Consider the following 15,945-nt stretch of genomic DNA (forward strand, 5'->3'; position numbering starts at 1 on the left):
TGAGGGAGAGGATGATTACTTTGGTGTGTTCTGAGGTCTTTGTATTTCCTCTGGTCTTTTCTCAGCCGTGTTCACACACAGCCTACATGAGTGAGACATCAATAAAACATGAAGGAAACCTGTAGGAGTAATGTGTTCGGAAAATATCTGGCAACAGTATAGGTGTTATTTATGTATGGTGGGACAGGCAGATCAACAGGTGCAAGTGTGTTATGATGTAGTACTATGTGCTAACAGTTATATACTGTATGCTGTCCATGACTCCACACTAAATCATGAACCTTGTACCTGATGCACCTCCTCTGGCACTACCAAAGCAATTCAAAGTGGGACTTAGGCTAGTGCGTTGGTGTAATCACAGAGAATAACATCATGGGTTGAAAAACAAGTATGGTGAGGTTTGAAAACAAGCTGAAGACAATCAGGGGATTGAAACTGTAGCCACAGCAGTGACTTCAGCCCTTTCTAAAAATGCAGCGGAGGCCAAACAAGTGAATTATTGTGCAATGGACCTCTGTTAAAACACTGAGAGGAGCCCTCCTGTGATACTGACAGGGTTGTGTGTTGTTGTGACTTTAGGACATAGAGCTGTTTCAAACCAACACACACACACACACACACACACACACACACACACACACACACACACACACACACACACACACACACACACACACACACACACACACACACACACACACACACACACACACACACACACACACACACACACACACACACACACACACACACACACACACACACACACACACGGGCTAAATAGTACAGACAAGTCAAGGGCACTGTAGCTTTCAACGTAAAAAGCAGATGGCTCTCTTTATTTTGGCCAAATTAGCTCCATCATGTGTAGCCTAACTGGATTTTGTGCATAATGAAGCAATTTGAGTCGTGGGCCAAGGCAGAACATTGTCTGATGGGCCCGCCTTTCTGGACCGCATGAGGTAGATGGGTTTACAAGAGGACATACTGTAGGCAGTGTTTGGTGGGTACTTCTAAACTGATGTAGGCTATAACCAATAATATCCTCATCCCCTGCCTAGTCGCGCATAGGGCAAAGTGGTGAATGACATTATGGTAGCTAGCTACTCACCCCAAAACACTGAAGATAGGGCAGCAGACATTTTAAAGTTGTTTTGTGACTGTTTTTCATGTTAATTTAGGGCACAATTATGGTTGCAAAGGTAGTTAAGTGTGCGCAAAAAGTGTTTTGGGGGGATTTGCTGGTAGGTAGTCAGCACCAATCTGAGAGGGGTAGAATGAGGGGGCGGGAAGGTTAGTTTGAAGAGGGCAGGCTTTCCACGATGACAGCACTTTCCCTATCATAATTTCACCCTACCAAAAACCCTTCAAAATCCAGTGGACATACATAAGAATTGCCGTAGAAGTCAGTTGGAACAAAACAGCGCGCATTGACGCAACGAAAATCCAAAGTCGGAAGAAAATAAGAGCGCGAAGAAACGTTGTTTTCTGGTGAGAATGTGTGTTTTGTGTGTCTGGTTGTCAGTAAATTGTTGTCCAATGTTTTGTGTATGTCAATGTTAATCATTGACAGGCATTGAATCCCATCCTCGATATGATATACTGCAGTGTTTCATTCCTAAGCAACAACCTGCTGTTTGTGGTGTGCACATAATTGCGTTAAGTTAACAGGTTTCCCCTTGCCTTAACTGCAGTAGAGGGAAGTGTATACATCGGCTTTGAGATGGTTCTGATGAGAACGCGGTGCTGTCAATACATTAAAAGGTGCATTTGTTTTAAGTGGGAAACTGCACATTTACCATGCGGACTATTTGTGCGGTACGCTTTTTATTCACTTACATCGGTATATGTTATAGAAAGCGCCAGTTGAATCGACTTTCTCGGGACACTGTCTTCTAACGGGAAATGCGACACCAATCCGAAGGCTATAATGTTACTTTTCGTATCGATAAATAAAACATATCTCTATTATTTGTAATACTTTTAAATCTATCCATACTTGCCAGATAGCCATTTCTCCAGTGATTTGGTAAAATTATTGAAAACGGCAGAGCATCACTGAACAGGTAGGCTACATATCGAATAACCTTGAAATATATCGAGAATATTTGCTGTTATCGAGGGTTACTCAGATCGGTGTTATTTAGCCTATATTTAGACCAATTCTTTCAAATCAAACCATTACCAACTAGTATATTCACTGACGACATGTAACAAATAGCCTAGTTCATGTTCTCCAAACTGTCCATAAACGACAAAAAATTAGTAAATTATCTCAATGCGGGAGAAAACATATCAAATTCTAATGCAACCTTAGGTTTTCATATCGAAGCACTCTCATAAATGTTTGATTCAGAGGACCTACGTGTATCTGCTCACTGTGACTAAAGGCAATGATGCAGTTCATATACTGTGTGTGTGTGTCTGTCTCTGTGTGTGTGCTTGTGTGTTTGGGTGTGCTGTGCACAGTCTAGTAAAAAAATACACAATTGAATGGGTTAGAAATAGGCCAAGCCTGTAAAACAATACCAACTGGATATCACGAAATTGGGGGAGAAGAGGGGTTTAAAGTAAAACAATTATAACAGAAATAATTAATAAAAATCTAAACTGAAGCCTTAAATAAGCCCCAAAATGGGCCAGTGCAAATGAAAAATCACATGAAAGATTTTGAGTACAACAAATTCACAGGTTTCTCAAGGGAAGATAATGGAGTGCTGTCTTCTGTACTGAACATGGATGGTTAAGTGCGCTACAGAAATGGCAGAAGAAAGTGGGTCGGCAAGCACCAAAGGGTCTACACCCAGAGCGCCCATTTCTGTCCAGCTGCAGAGCAGGACTCAGGCCTGTCCTCGACCACAGGCCACCGAATACAAACACTGACCTAAGAGATTTGTCTTGTTCTGCAGCAGAGCAGAGGGGAGGTTTCAACAGTTTGGAAAAACGGTATGCCTAAATACTTCTTTATCAGCTTTTCCTCCTCCACTTTCCTCCTTTCCTCCTTCTCCACTTTCCCCCTTTCCTCCTCCACTTTCCTCCTTTCCTCCTTCTCCACTTTCCCCCTTTCCTCCTCCACTTTTCCTCCTCTTCCACTCCTCCTTTCCTCCTCCTCCACTTTCCTCCTTTCCTCCTTCTCCACTTTCCCCCTTTCCTCCTCCACTTTTCCTCCTCTTCCACTCCTCCTTTCCTCCTCCTCCACTTTCCTCCTTTCCTCCTTCTCCACTTTCCCCCTTTCCTCCTCCACTTTTCCTCCTCTTCCACTCCTCCTTTCCTCCTCCTCCACTTTCCTCCTTTCCTCCTCCACTTTCCTCCTTTCCTCCTCCTCCACTTTCCTCCTTTCCTCCTCCTCCACTTTCCTCCTTTCCTCCTCCAGCTTTTCCTCCTCCACTCCATTCTTATTGTCTGAAGGGTAGAGTGGACTGATGCTATTTGAAGCCCTTCCCTTATGAGATCACAGAAAGAGATGCTATACATCAGACTTTAGTGGTTTCGTTTACAATTTCATCTCCCATCAACTCTTAGGCTCCTTTGCCATCCCATGTTGTTGGCTCCTCTCTGGAAAGAAAACCCCCTGCAATTTTTTATTTATTTTTTATTTAGCCTTTGTATAACTATGCAAGTCAGTTAAGTATGAATAAATTCTTATTTTACAATGATGGCCTACTCCTGCCTACCCCTCCCCTAACCCTGACGACCCCGGGCCAATTGTGCGCTGCACTACGGGACTCCCAATCATGGCCGGTTATGATGCAGCCCCGGGATCAAACCAGGGTCTGAAGTGACACCTCTAGCACTGAGATGCAGTGCCTAAGACCGCAATGCTTCAAAGGCATACACTCAATGACCAGAAGTATGTAGACATCTGCTCGTCAAACATCTCATTCCAAAACCCCCTTTGCTACTATAACAGGTTTCACTCTTCTAGGAATGCTTTCCACTAGATGTTCGAACATTGCTGCGGGGACTTGCTTCCATTCAGCCACATGAGCATTAGTGAGGTCGGGCACTGATGTTGGGCGATTAGGCCTGGCTCACAGTCTGGGTTCCAATTCATCCCAAAGGTGTTCGATGGGGCTCAGTGCAGGGCTCTGTGCAGGCCAGTCAAGTTATTCCACACCAATCTCGACAAACAATTTCTGCATGGACCTCGCTTTGTGCACTGGGGAATTGTCATGCTGAAACAGGAAAGGGCCTTCCCCAAACTGTTGCCACAAAGTTGGAAGAACAGAATCATCTAGAATACCATTGTATGCTCTAAGTTAAGATTTCCCTTCACTGGAACTAAGGTGACTAGCCCGAACCCTGAAAAACAGCCCCAGACCATTATTCCTCCTCCACCAAACTTTACAGTTGGCAATATGCATTGGGCCAGGTAGCATACTCCTGGCATCCTCCACACCCAGATTCGTCTGTCACCAAATGGTGAAGCGTGATTTGTCACTCCAGAGAACGTGTTTCCACTGCTCCAGTCCCATGGCAGTGAGCTTTACACCACTCCAGCCAATGCTTGGCATTGCGCATTGTGATCTTAGGCTTGTGTGCGGCTGCTCGACCACGGAAACCCATTTCATGAAGCCCCCGACATACAGTTATTGTGCTGACGTTACTTCCAGAGGCATGTTGGTACTCGGTAGTGAGTGTTGCAACCGAGGACAGATGCATTTTATTGGCTTCAGCACTAGTCGGTCCTGTTCTGTGAGCTTATTTGGTCTACCACTTTGTGGCTGAGCCATTGTTGCTCCTAGGCATTTCCACTTCACAATAACAGCACTTACAGTTGACCGGGGCAACTCTAGCAGGGCAGAAATTTGACAAACTGACTTGTTAAAAAGGTGGCATCCTATGACGGTGTCACGTTGAAAGTCACTGAGCTTCTCAGTAAGGCCGTTCAACTGCCTGTTTGTCTATGGAGATTGCATGGCTCTGTGCTCATTTTTATACACCTGTCGGCAACAGTTGTGGCTGAAATAGCCAAATCCACTAATTTGAAGGCGTGTCCACATACTTTTGTATATATCGTGTAAATGCTTTCATTGGACACAGACTAGCCTGTGTGTCTGCAGGTTTCCCCTTCCATCTCTCTGTCCTGCGTTCTGCATTACACAGGGCTCATAATACGATGACTTCCTACCTGGACTCTGAGTGTGACCACAGGAAAGACGACTTTCCTCTGCCAGCTTCTTCATCTGCTCAAACATATGGAGCAAAGAGCCTTGGTCACAGTGCACAGCTAGGTGGTGGAGGAGTAAGACATTCAGATTTACAGATCCAGCAGGCAATATGGTACTATGGGAGGATGTATTTGAGAGAATAGACAGTGAAGGGAGTCAGCTTTTTCTCTGAGACGCAGTGACTATTCACTGCTCCCTCATGAGTCATGACTCAGCGAGCTTGATCCCACTGAAGTGGCATGTTTGGGAGGTCTCTGTGGAGTTTTCTTTCTCTGGATCCTGCATATGAACAAAATGAACAGGCTACGGGGATGAGTTAGTTTGGGGTAATGGGTTAGACCCGAGTTGCTCTTTCTTTTTCTTTCTTTCTCTGTCTCTTTCTTTCTCAAAGGAAGATTCTCTAGAAAGATCCACCTGTAGGGTATTAGGGTGCGGAACACTGTTTGTAACCTTCGAAGCCTCCTACTGGAGCTTTACATTATTTGGTCGGGCACTGAACTGCGTAACCCACATAATCTACCAGTCATGTACAAAGGATTGAAGCCATCTCTACTCTTTGGCACTGTTGACATGGTAAACAACTCGAAGCCTTCAAGTGAATGCAGCAAATTCTCTTCTCCATAGGCTCATTTTGGAGATGCAGATGTCCCTGGTGGGGACTGGGAGGAAGATGAGGAGGAGGAAGATGAGAAGGCAACATCCAGGCGAGCAGGGTCATAGACCAAACAGTCATTCCTTATATTCTGTCTAGCTGTTTTGTTTGCCTCACCGTGCACACATTGTCTATTACATCGCTGGACAGAGAAGTCACATAGAAATGCAATTGAAGCAATTCACTTTCCATGCATAGAGTGTTTGCATGGAAAGTTTGTTTGTTGTGCTTCTTGAATTAGCATATAATCATGCAGTGTGACACGACTGTCTAACGTAGGGGAAGGTTCAGGTGTGCTAATGAGATCCATGGCATTGTTTAGGTCTCTGCTGCTGTTGTTGATATTGCATTATGTGAAGTCTGTGGTTTCCCTGGAAGGGCTAAAGCTGCATCTGTCACGTAAACACATTTTGGCACACTGCTAATGTGAAGTGTCGCGATGGCTTCAAGGTATTTTTTTTCCTGTGTGTGTGTGTCTACCAACAACTTGGTGTGTGTGTGTGTGTGTGTGTGTGTGTGTGTGTGTGTGTGTGTGTGTGTGTGTGTGTGTGTGTGTGTGTGTGTGTGTGTGTGTGTGTGTGTGTGTGTGTGTGTGTGTGTGTGTGTGTGTGTGTGTGTGTGTGTGTGTGTGTGTGTGTGTGTGTGTGTGTGTCTACTAACAGCTTGGTATACACATAGTATCAGTTAATCACTAACTAACTAAGCAGCAGGTATGTCTCTATCTTTTTTTCTCCAGCACCATAAGGGCCAGGGCGACCCACAGAATATTTCAATGTAGCGTACCGATGTCTCTCAAAGCCAGAAGTCGAATGACAGTTCAAATAAAATAAAATAAAATCTAATTGTATTTGTCACATGCACCGAATACCACAGGTGTAGACCTTACAGTGAAATGCTTACTTACAAGGCCTTAACCAACAATACAGAAAAATACCCACACCCACCCCAAAAAAATCATCATAATAATAATAATTAAAGAGCAGCAGTAAAATAACAATAGCGGGGCTATATACAGGGGGTACCGGTACAGAGTCAATGTGCGGGGGCACTGGTTAGTTGAGGTAATTGAGGGAATATGTACATGTAGGTAGAGTTATTAAAGTGACTATGCATAGGTAATAACAGAGCGCAGCAGCAACGTAAAAAAGAGGGGGGAAGGGAGCAATGCAAATAGTTTGGGTGGCCATTTGATTAGATGTTCAGGAGTCTTATGGCTTGGGGGTAGAAGCTGTTTAGATGCCTCTTGGACCTAGACTTAGCGCTCCAGTACCGCTTGCTGTGCGGTAGCAGAGAGAACAGTCTATGACTAGGGTGGCTGGAGACTTTGACCATTTTTAGGGCCTTCCTCTGACACCGCCTGGTATAGAGGTCCTGGATGGCAGGAAGCTTTGCCCCAGTGATTTACTGGGCCGTACGCACTACCCTCTGTAGTGCCTTGCGGTCGGAGGCCGAGCAGTTGCCATACCAGGTAGTGATGCAACCAGTCAGGATGCTCTCGATGGTACAGCCGTAGAACCTTTTGAGGATCTGAGGACCCATGCCAAATCTTTTCAGTCTCCTGAGGGGGAATAGGTTTTGTCGTGCCCTCTTCACGACTGTCTTGGTGTGCTCGGACCATGTTAGGTTGAAGCTCTCAACCTGCTCCACTACAGCCACGTCGATGAGAATGGGGATGTGCTCGGTCCTCCTTTTCCTGTAGTCCGCAATCATCTCCTTTGTCTTGATCACGTTGTTGAAGAGGTTGTTGTCCTGGCACCACATGGCCAGGTCTCTGACCTCCTCCCTATAGGCTGTCTTGTCATTGTAGGTGATCAAACTTAATGATGGTGTTGGAGTCGTGCCTGGCTGTGCAGTCATGAGGGAATAGGGACTACAGGAGGGGACTGAGCACACACCCCTCAGGGTCCCCTGCATTGAGGATCAGTGTGGTGGATGCGTTGTTACCTACCCTTTACATTGTTACAACATGGGAGAGGCCCGTCAGGAAGTCCAGAATCCAGTTGCAGAGGGAGGTGTTTAGTCCCTGGGTCCTGGCATTTTTTAATTTTTATTTTACCTTTATTTAACCAGGCAAGTCAGTTAAGAACAAATTCTTATTTTCAATGACGGCCTAGGAACAGTAGGTTAACTGCCTGTTCAGGGGCAGAACGACAGATGTCAGCTTGGGGGTTTGAACTCGCAACCTTCCGGTTACTAGTCCAACGCTCTAACCACTAGGCTACGCTGCCGCCCCAGCAGTGATGAGCTTTGAGGGCACTATGGTGTTGAATGCTAAGCTGTAGTTAATGAATAGCATTCTCACATAGGTGTTCCTTTTGTCCAGGTGTGAATGCAATAGAGATTGCATCATCTGTGGATCTGTTGGGATGGTATACAAATTGGAGTGGGTCTAGGGTTTCTGGGATAATGGTATTGATGTGAGCCAAGACCAGCCTTTCAAAGCACTTCATGGCTACAGATGTGAGTGCTATTGGTCGGTAGTCATTTAAGCAGGTTACCTTAGTGTTCTTGGGTACAGGGACTATGGTGGACTATGGTGGTCTCCTTGAAACATGTTGGTATTACAGACTCAGAGAAGGAGAGGTTGAACATGTCATTGAAGACACTTGCCAGGTGGTCAGGGCATGCTCGGAGTACACATCCTGGTAATGCATCTTGCCCTGTGGCCTTGTGAATGTTGACCTGTTTAAAGGGCTTACTCACATCGGCTGCGGAGAGCATGATCACACAGTAATCCAGAACAGCTGATGCTCTCATGCATGTTTCAGTGTTACTTGCCTCAAAGCGAGCATAGAAGTTCTTTAGCTCGTTTGGTAGGCTCATGTCACTGGGCAGCTCTCAGTTGTGGTTCCCTTTGTAGTCTGTAATAGTTTGCAAGCCTTGCCACATCCGACGAGCGTCAGTGCCGGTCTAGTACGATTCGATCTTAGTCCTGTATTGACGCTTTGCCTGTTTGAACACGTCTCTGTGTGTGGAGTAAAATTGGTCTAGAGTTTTTTTCCCTCTAGTTGCACATTTAACATGCTGGTAGAAATGAGGTAAAAATGTATTGAAGTTTCCCTGCATTAGTCCACGGCCACTATTAGCGTCGCCCTGGATGAGTGTTTTCCTGTTTGCTTATGGAAGTAGACAGATCATTGATTGCGGTCTTAGTGCCAGCATCGGTTTGTGGTGGTAAATAGACAGCTACAAAGAATATAGATAAACTCTCTAGGTAGATTTTGTGGTCTACAGCTTATCATGAGATACTCTACCTCAGGTGAGCAAAACCTTGGATGGTGTGCACCAGCTGTTGTTTACAAATATACTTTGTCTTACCAGAGGCTGCTGTTCTATCCTGCCGAAACAGTGTATAACCTGCCGGCTGTATGTTTTTCATGCCATCTTTCAGCCACGACTCAGTGAAACAAGATATTATGATTTTTAATGTCCCGTTGGTAGTTTCATCTTGATCGTAGGTCATCGATTTTATTTTCCAATGATTGCATGTTGGCCAATAGATCGGATGACAGTGGGGGTTTACTTCCAGTACAACACAGTGAGATGGTGTCCTGATGGACATGATACGCTCTAGGTTTTTTCACACAGATAGCATTGAACAGTTAAGCCCTAATTTGTCTGTCAAGTCGATGTACAGGCTCTTAGATTTACTGTATTTTATCAAGCAGTGTTGCATTTTAGAAGGGGGGAAATAGTTACAAACAGTTGTTATGAAAATGATTCAAACTCAAATATGAAGGCGTGATGTCACAGCTTTGGCTTAAGGATATTCTCCTGGCTTCACTCTCTCTCTCTAAGAATGACCTGGTTCTGTCTTTGAGGGACTCGTTCTAACCCACCATCCACTTTGGGCTTAAGGGCTCAATGTGATTAGTAGAGACCTGGGCCTTTTCTCCGTTCAACTCTTCTCTACATCTCTCTCTCTCTCTCTCTCTCTGCATGCCTGTGCTCACTGTACATCTTGATATCCAAGAGCCGACAACGTCAGCCTCGTAACTCGGATCTTCCCTCCAACTACGGGAAAGGAATTAAACCGAGTTCACTTCTTCTTCAATTCGTATTTTCTCTCTTACAGACAGAGAGAGGTCCATTTGTCGGTGTGATTTATTAATCAACATCAGTTTCATAATTTAAATCTCATGCTATGAGGAGAGCTAACTCTGAGTCTGATTTCAAACAGTCTGTCAGAATAGTGGCTTTAAAAAGACGTAAAGTGATCAAAATAGAGATATTAACTAGATGTCAATATTATCTTGGAAGTCAATGAAGAGAAACGGCAGGTGGGACGTTTATTCAATTTGTGCCTTATTCAAATGATAGATTTCCTGATTAGAACATCTGCAGTCGTATACATCTGCATTGGAACAGTCATTCCAATCCCAAAGTTGTTACTCAGAGTGGGACCATCAATGTTTCAACACATTTTTCAGATGCAAGAACAAATCTATAAGATATGAATGTAGGGAGGGCCAGTGGGCCAGGCATGATTCAGTGCTGGGGCGCTGAGAGCAAATGTCTGGAGAGAGTACTTGTCATGTTCCTTTACAGGGCATCTCAGGGACAGTCTTGGGACAGGTGCTTGATGGTATTGATAGGCTGGGAGTCCCAGCAGAACCTAAGAAGCTTGTCTCATACTCTCCCCATTGGTGACTCCAACTAATCCATAAAGACCTGGCCATGACAGTTCTGGAACGGAATGAGTACTGACTGACGGTTGCTTTATGCTCTCCAGGTCATTAGTTCCCGACATCCTCTCTCTCTCTCTCTCTCTCTCTCCAGCTCAGCATGGGAGGGCATACAGTATGCACAGGTCTGCCTCTCTTACTTCCGTTTCTAAGTTAGCATGTAGGTTATTCAGGATTTGTAACAATGAACGGTGCTGAGAGATGCAGGTCTGATTCAACAGTACTAACAACCAACCCAAAATACAGAGATGTTGTACTCACGAAGTTGCTTCAAACGAGCGACCTATAATTTCCATTCTACAGTTCTTCTTGCAAGGTCTCTATGGGTCCGGTGTCAGCGGTGCAGTCCAAGCACCAGTACAGTGATTTCCCCCCTAGTGAGGCTCGTGTTTACCACGTTATGTTAGACCACCAGTTTTGTAGAGACCGTCCTCTGTGGACGCCTGACGGAGTGAGCATTTCATAAATGTGCTTTTGGACATTTGAGGAAAAGAGCATTAACCCACCAGCCTCTTGCCCCCAATCCATCATGCTGTCATCCCTTCGAAGGCAGGCAGGCAGGCAAGCAAGCAGTAGGGATGGTGGAAAATTTGATACAGTTACATATCCTGATGATTATTTTCGAAGATATATTGTATCGTATCCTTTTGAAAATATTGCAAATATTATTTTAGCTCTGTTTGGAAGTCTTGAAATATACAGGAGTTGTGTAGTTCGTTAGCCATTTGATGGTTACTCGAACATCCAAACTACCCACACAATTAACATCCCAATAACAGTGAAGTCAGGCAAAGTCTGTCTGCACCAAAAATCCACTATTTTTCCGCCATAGCTTGTTCTCCATCTTCTTTTCAGCACGTTTCCGTGACTGGATGGGGTTTTCCTGGGGCATACATTTTACATCTACAATACATTATAGTGCATTTTGCAGTGCATATAGGGGAAACACTGCTCTTTGCCTGTCTTCACTGCTATTGGGATGTTAATTCTGCACATTTCAAGACTTCCATCCATTTGTGTAGGGTCATCTTAGTTGAAAAACAGTATAATTTTAATTTCTCAGGACAGGAAGAAAATGTGTGTAGTGTTTCATGTAAAAACATCCTCACGAATATCACTGCAACAATATGTCTAATTAGTATTATCAGATTATCACACCTCATCACCGTTTACATGTACCAACATGCCCCATTAGACAGCATGCTTTTACAGTGTCCCTAACTCCTGTGACACAATAGAAAAATCAATAAATCAAAAGCATCAATAAATAAGTTAAGTGTGGAATGTAGCAATGTTATCTGTGGTATGCTTGGCTGCTAGTGTTTCTGAAGAAGAGCAGCCACTGCATTTGCTGGGGGAGAAATGCTGCAGTTTAAGCTAGTCTAGTGCTGCTGGAGTATGATCCATTGGGCACTTAGGCACTGAAAACGCTACTTATAATGAGATTTCTTTCTGCTCCTTCCTCTCCTTGTCTTGAGCAAACATAGCCATTTCTGATTCCTCCTCTGTACCCCAAGGCTTTCTCCATCTCACTGTCTAATAACTCTTACAGAGGAAACAGTCAAATGTTATTATAGGAAAATGTGAAGTGAGGATACTGCACCTGACTGCAGAGAATCATTACTTTACCAAAGCATAGTTATTTTCTAAAATGGCTCTTCACTGCAGTATGGATCTCTTTAGTAGTGTTTCCTCTACCATGGGTTTGTTAGTAGGACACAGACTGATAGTGTATGTAAATCCCCAGTATTAGTGTCTCCAGTGAGTGGAGATGTAAACCATAGCATGTACTGTAGTAGAATTATCCCCATCGTCCCTGTCATCTCCTGTTCACAACAACAACTATCATTGGCCTAATCACTCGCTGCATATTTTTCTCATAATTTTGGTTTGTTCACTTTCCTTCTTTGTCGTGAATCACATGATTCTATTGTGAGATGTTTGCTTTGCCCCATTTACCCCATCGTGTCTCAATGGCGTGCCGCTGTCTCAATATGTTAGCTTAAAAATGAATACGCCGATTTAAGAATGATCAGAGCAGCAACATATTGTATAACAGCCACCCAAGTAATAGACTGTTTTCTCTGCTACCGCACGGCAACCAGTACCAATGCACCAAGTCTTGACCCAACAGGACCCGGAGTAGCTTCTACTCCCAAGCTATAAGACGGCTAAATAGTTAGTCAAATAGTTAACCGATAGCTACCCAGACGATCTGCATTGACCCTTTTTGCACTCTTTTGACTCATCACATATGCTGCTGTTACTGTTCAATATCTATCACTTTATCCCTACCTATATGTACATATCTACCTCGATTACCTCATACCCCTGCACATCTACTTTGTACTGGTACAGGAAGAGGCAAGTGCAGCATCTTCAGTTCTTGCAGTTCAACCTCCAATTATTGCTGGTGGTTTGAACAATATTCTTGACAGTGCCTGCCAAAATAATATGTAATGGCAAATGATCGAATACATACATTTTTTTGGGGCGATAGGTAGCCTAGCGGTTAAGATCATTGGACCAGTAACCAAGAGGTTGATGGTTCAAAACCCCAGAGTTGGCAAGGTAGAAAGAAATCTGCCGTTCTGCTCTTGAGTAAGGCATCTAACTGTGCTTCAGGCTGGGTTTCTGCATAGCACTTTGTGACATCGGCTGATATATAAAAGGGCTTTATAAATACATTTCATTGAGTTAACCCTCGACAACTGCTTCATGGGTGTCGATTTAAGGCAGCCCCCTGCACCTCTCTGATTCGGAGGAGTTGGAAGACACATTTCGGTTGAATGCATTCAGTTGTGCAACTGACGAGGTATCCCCTTTCCCTTTGCCCGTGTATACAGCCAAGTTATCGTTACTCATTGTGTATTTATTTCTTGTGTTATAAGTTTTCTATTTTTCTGTTATTTCTGTCATTGTTTTCTTTTCGCATTGTTGGGAAAGGCCTGTAAGCATTTCACTGTTAGTCTACACCTGTTGTTTACGAAGCATGTGAGAAATACAATTGGATTTGATATAAAAATCAAGGTTTTGCCCAAGTAGTGGAAAAGGTGGGCTGTATATGATGTAATACGACATTGCTTTGAGTGCAGTTGGTGTGCTGAAGTAGCGCTGGGTCTATAGCAGGAACCCGTAATGCTCTAAGACAGATTTTTCATGGGAGGAAAACTTCTATCCCAAGTTGAACATCTGCTTTCCATTGTAATGGGAAAAGTGTGTATTTCATGTACTGTTGTAATGATCTGTGCAGAGGCTGTTGAAGTATCCTGCAGGTCTCTAGAAAGACTAATTGTACAGTCACACTAATTTGCATAATTATTCTAAAAGTATTTTATCTTCACAAATCTAGCTATTTAGCTGAGTATATGTGTGTGTGGAGGCTTGAGATGTGTATCTGGATAGATAGACAGGGTTGGATTTCAATATGGTACACAATATTGAAGCCTTCTCTGTTATCCTATGTCGAGTGCCTGTTTGGGGTCATTCCAAATAGTTAATGTCTCTCGCACCAGTATGTACATACAGCCGGGAGAACAATTATTTGATACACTGCCGATTTTGCAGGTTTTCTATTAACAAAGCATGTAGAGGTCTATAATTTTTTATCATAGGTACTCTTCAACTGTGAGAGACGGAATCTAAAACAAAACTCCAGAAAATCACATTGTATGATTTTTAAGTAATTAATGTAAATGTAAATGTAATGAGCATTTTATTGCATGACATAAGTATTTGATACATCAGAAAAGCAGAACTTAATATTTGGTACAGAAACCTTTGTTTGCAATTACAGAGATCATACGTTTCCTGTAGTTCTTGACCAGGTTTGCACACACTGCAGCAGGGATTTTGGCCCACTCCTCCATACAGACCTTCTACAGATCCTTCAGGGTTCGGGGCTGTCGTTGGGCAATACAGACTTTCAGCTCCCTCCAAAGATTTTCTATTGGGTTCAGGTCTGGAGACTGGCTAGGCCACTCCAGGACCTTGAGCTGTTTCTTACGGAGCCACTCCTTAGTTGCTCTGGCTGTGTGTTTCGGGTCGTTGTCATGCTGGAAGACCCAGCCACGACCCATCTCCAATGCTCATACTGAGGGAAGGAGGTTGTTGGCCAAGATCTCGCGATACATAGCCCCATCCATCCTCCCCTCAATACGGTGCAGTCGTCCCATCCCCAAAGAATGATGTTTCCACCTCCATGCTTCACGGTTGGGATGGTGTTCTTGGGGTTGAACTCATCCTTCTTCTTCCTCCAAACACGGCGAGTGGAGTTTAGACCAAAACACTCTATTTTTGTCTCATCAGACCACATGACCTTCTCCCATTCCTCCTCTGGATCATCCAGATGGACATTGGCAAACTTCAGACAGGCCTGGACATGCGCTGGCTTGAACAGGGGGACCTTGCGTGCGCTGCAGGATTTTAATCCATGACGGCTTAGTGTGTTACTAATGGTTTTCTTTGAGACTGTGGTCCCAGCTCTCTTCAGGTCATTGACCAGGTCCTGCCGTGTAGTTCTGGGCTGATCCCTCACCTTCCTCATGATCATTGATGCCCCACGAGGTGAGATCTTGCATGGAGTCCCAGACCGAGGGTGATTGACCGTCATCTTTAACTTCTTCCATTTTCGAATAATTGCGCCAATAGTTGTTGCCTTCTCACCAAGCTGCTTGGCTATTGTCCTGTAGCCCACCCCAGCCTTGTGCAGGTCTACAATTTGATCCCTGATATCCTTACACAGCTCTCTGGTCTTGCCCATTGTGGAGAGGTTGGAGTCTGTTTGATTGAGTGTGTGGACAGGTGTCTTTTATACAGGTAACGAGTTCAAACAGGTGCAGTAATGAGGTAATGAGTGGAGAACAGGGGAGCTTCTTAAAGAAAAACTAACAGGTCTGTGAGAGCCGGAATTCTTACTGGTTGGTAGGTGATCAAATACTTATGTCATGCAATAAAATGCAAATGAATTACTTAAAAATCATACAATGTGATTTTCTGGATTTTTGTTTTAGATTCCGTCTCTCACAGTTGAAGTGTACCTATGATAAAAAATGACAGACCTCTACATGCTTTGTAAGTAGGAAAACCTGCAAAATCGACAGTGTATCAAATACTTGTTCCCCCCACTGTATATGCCAGCAGGTTGGTCCTGGTCAGTCCCTGGATGGGTGGACAAATGCTGCTGGAAGTGGTGTTGGAGGGCCAGTAAGAAACACTCTTTCCTCTGGTCTAAAAAATATCCCAATGCCCCAGGGCAAGGAGTGGGGACATCCGTCTTTTGGATGGGACGTTAAACGGGTGTCCAGACTCTCTGAGGTGAATAAAGATCCCATGGCACTTATCGTAAGAGTAGGGGTGTCCTAGCTAAATTCCCAATCTGACCCTCAAACCGACATGGTCACATAATAATCCGTTTGCAATTGGCTCATTCATCCCC

The 15,945-nt window shown here is 44.1% G+C and overlaps 1 protein-coding gene across 3 annotated transcripts in view; it reads left to right on the plus strand.

Annotated features, from left to right (window-relative positions):
- Positions 1-1,395: 1,395 nt before the first annotated feature.
- gabra3 (gamma-aminobutyric acid type A receptor subunit alpha3) overlaps positions 1,396-15,945 on the plus strand; it is a 150,082-nt gene continuing 135,532 nt past the window's right edge. For all 3 annotated transcript variants that reach the window (XM_046316638.1, XM_046316641.1, XM_046316639.1), the window contains exon 1: positions 1,396-1,491. The gene's annotated coding sequence lies outside the window, so the exon portion shown is untranslated. The remainder of the gene's footprint in view (positions 1,492-15,945) is intronic.

The sequence above is a fragment of the Oncorhynchus gorbuscha genome, linkage group LG20 (assembly GCF_021184085.1).
Source record: "Oncorhynchus gorbuscha isolate QuinsamMale2020 ecotype Even-year linkage group LG20, OgorEven_v1.0, whole genome shotgun sequence".
NCBI classification, from domain to species: domain Eukaryota; kingdom Metazoa; phylum Chordata; class Actinopteri; order Salmoniformes; family Salmonidae; genus Oncorhynchus; species Oncorhynchus gorbuscha.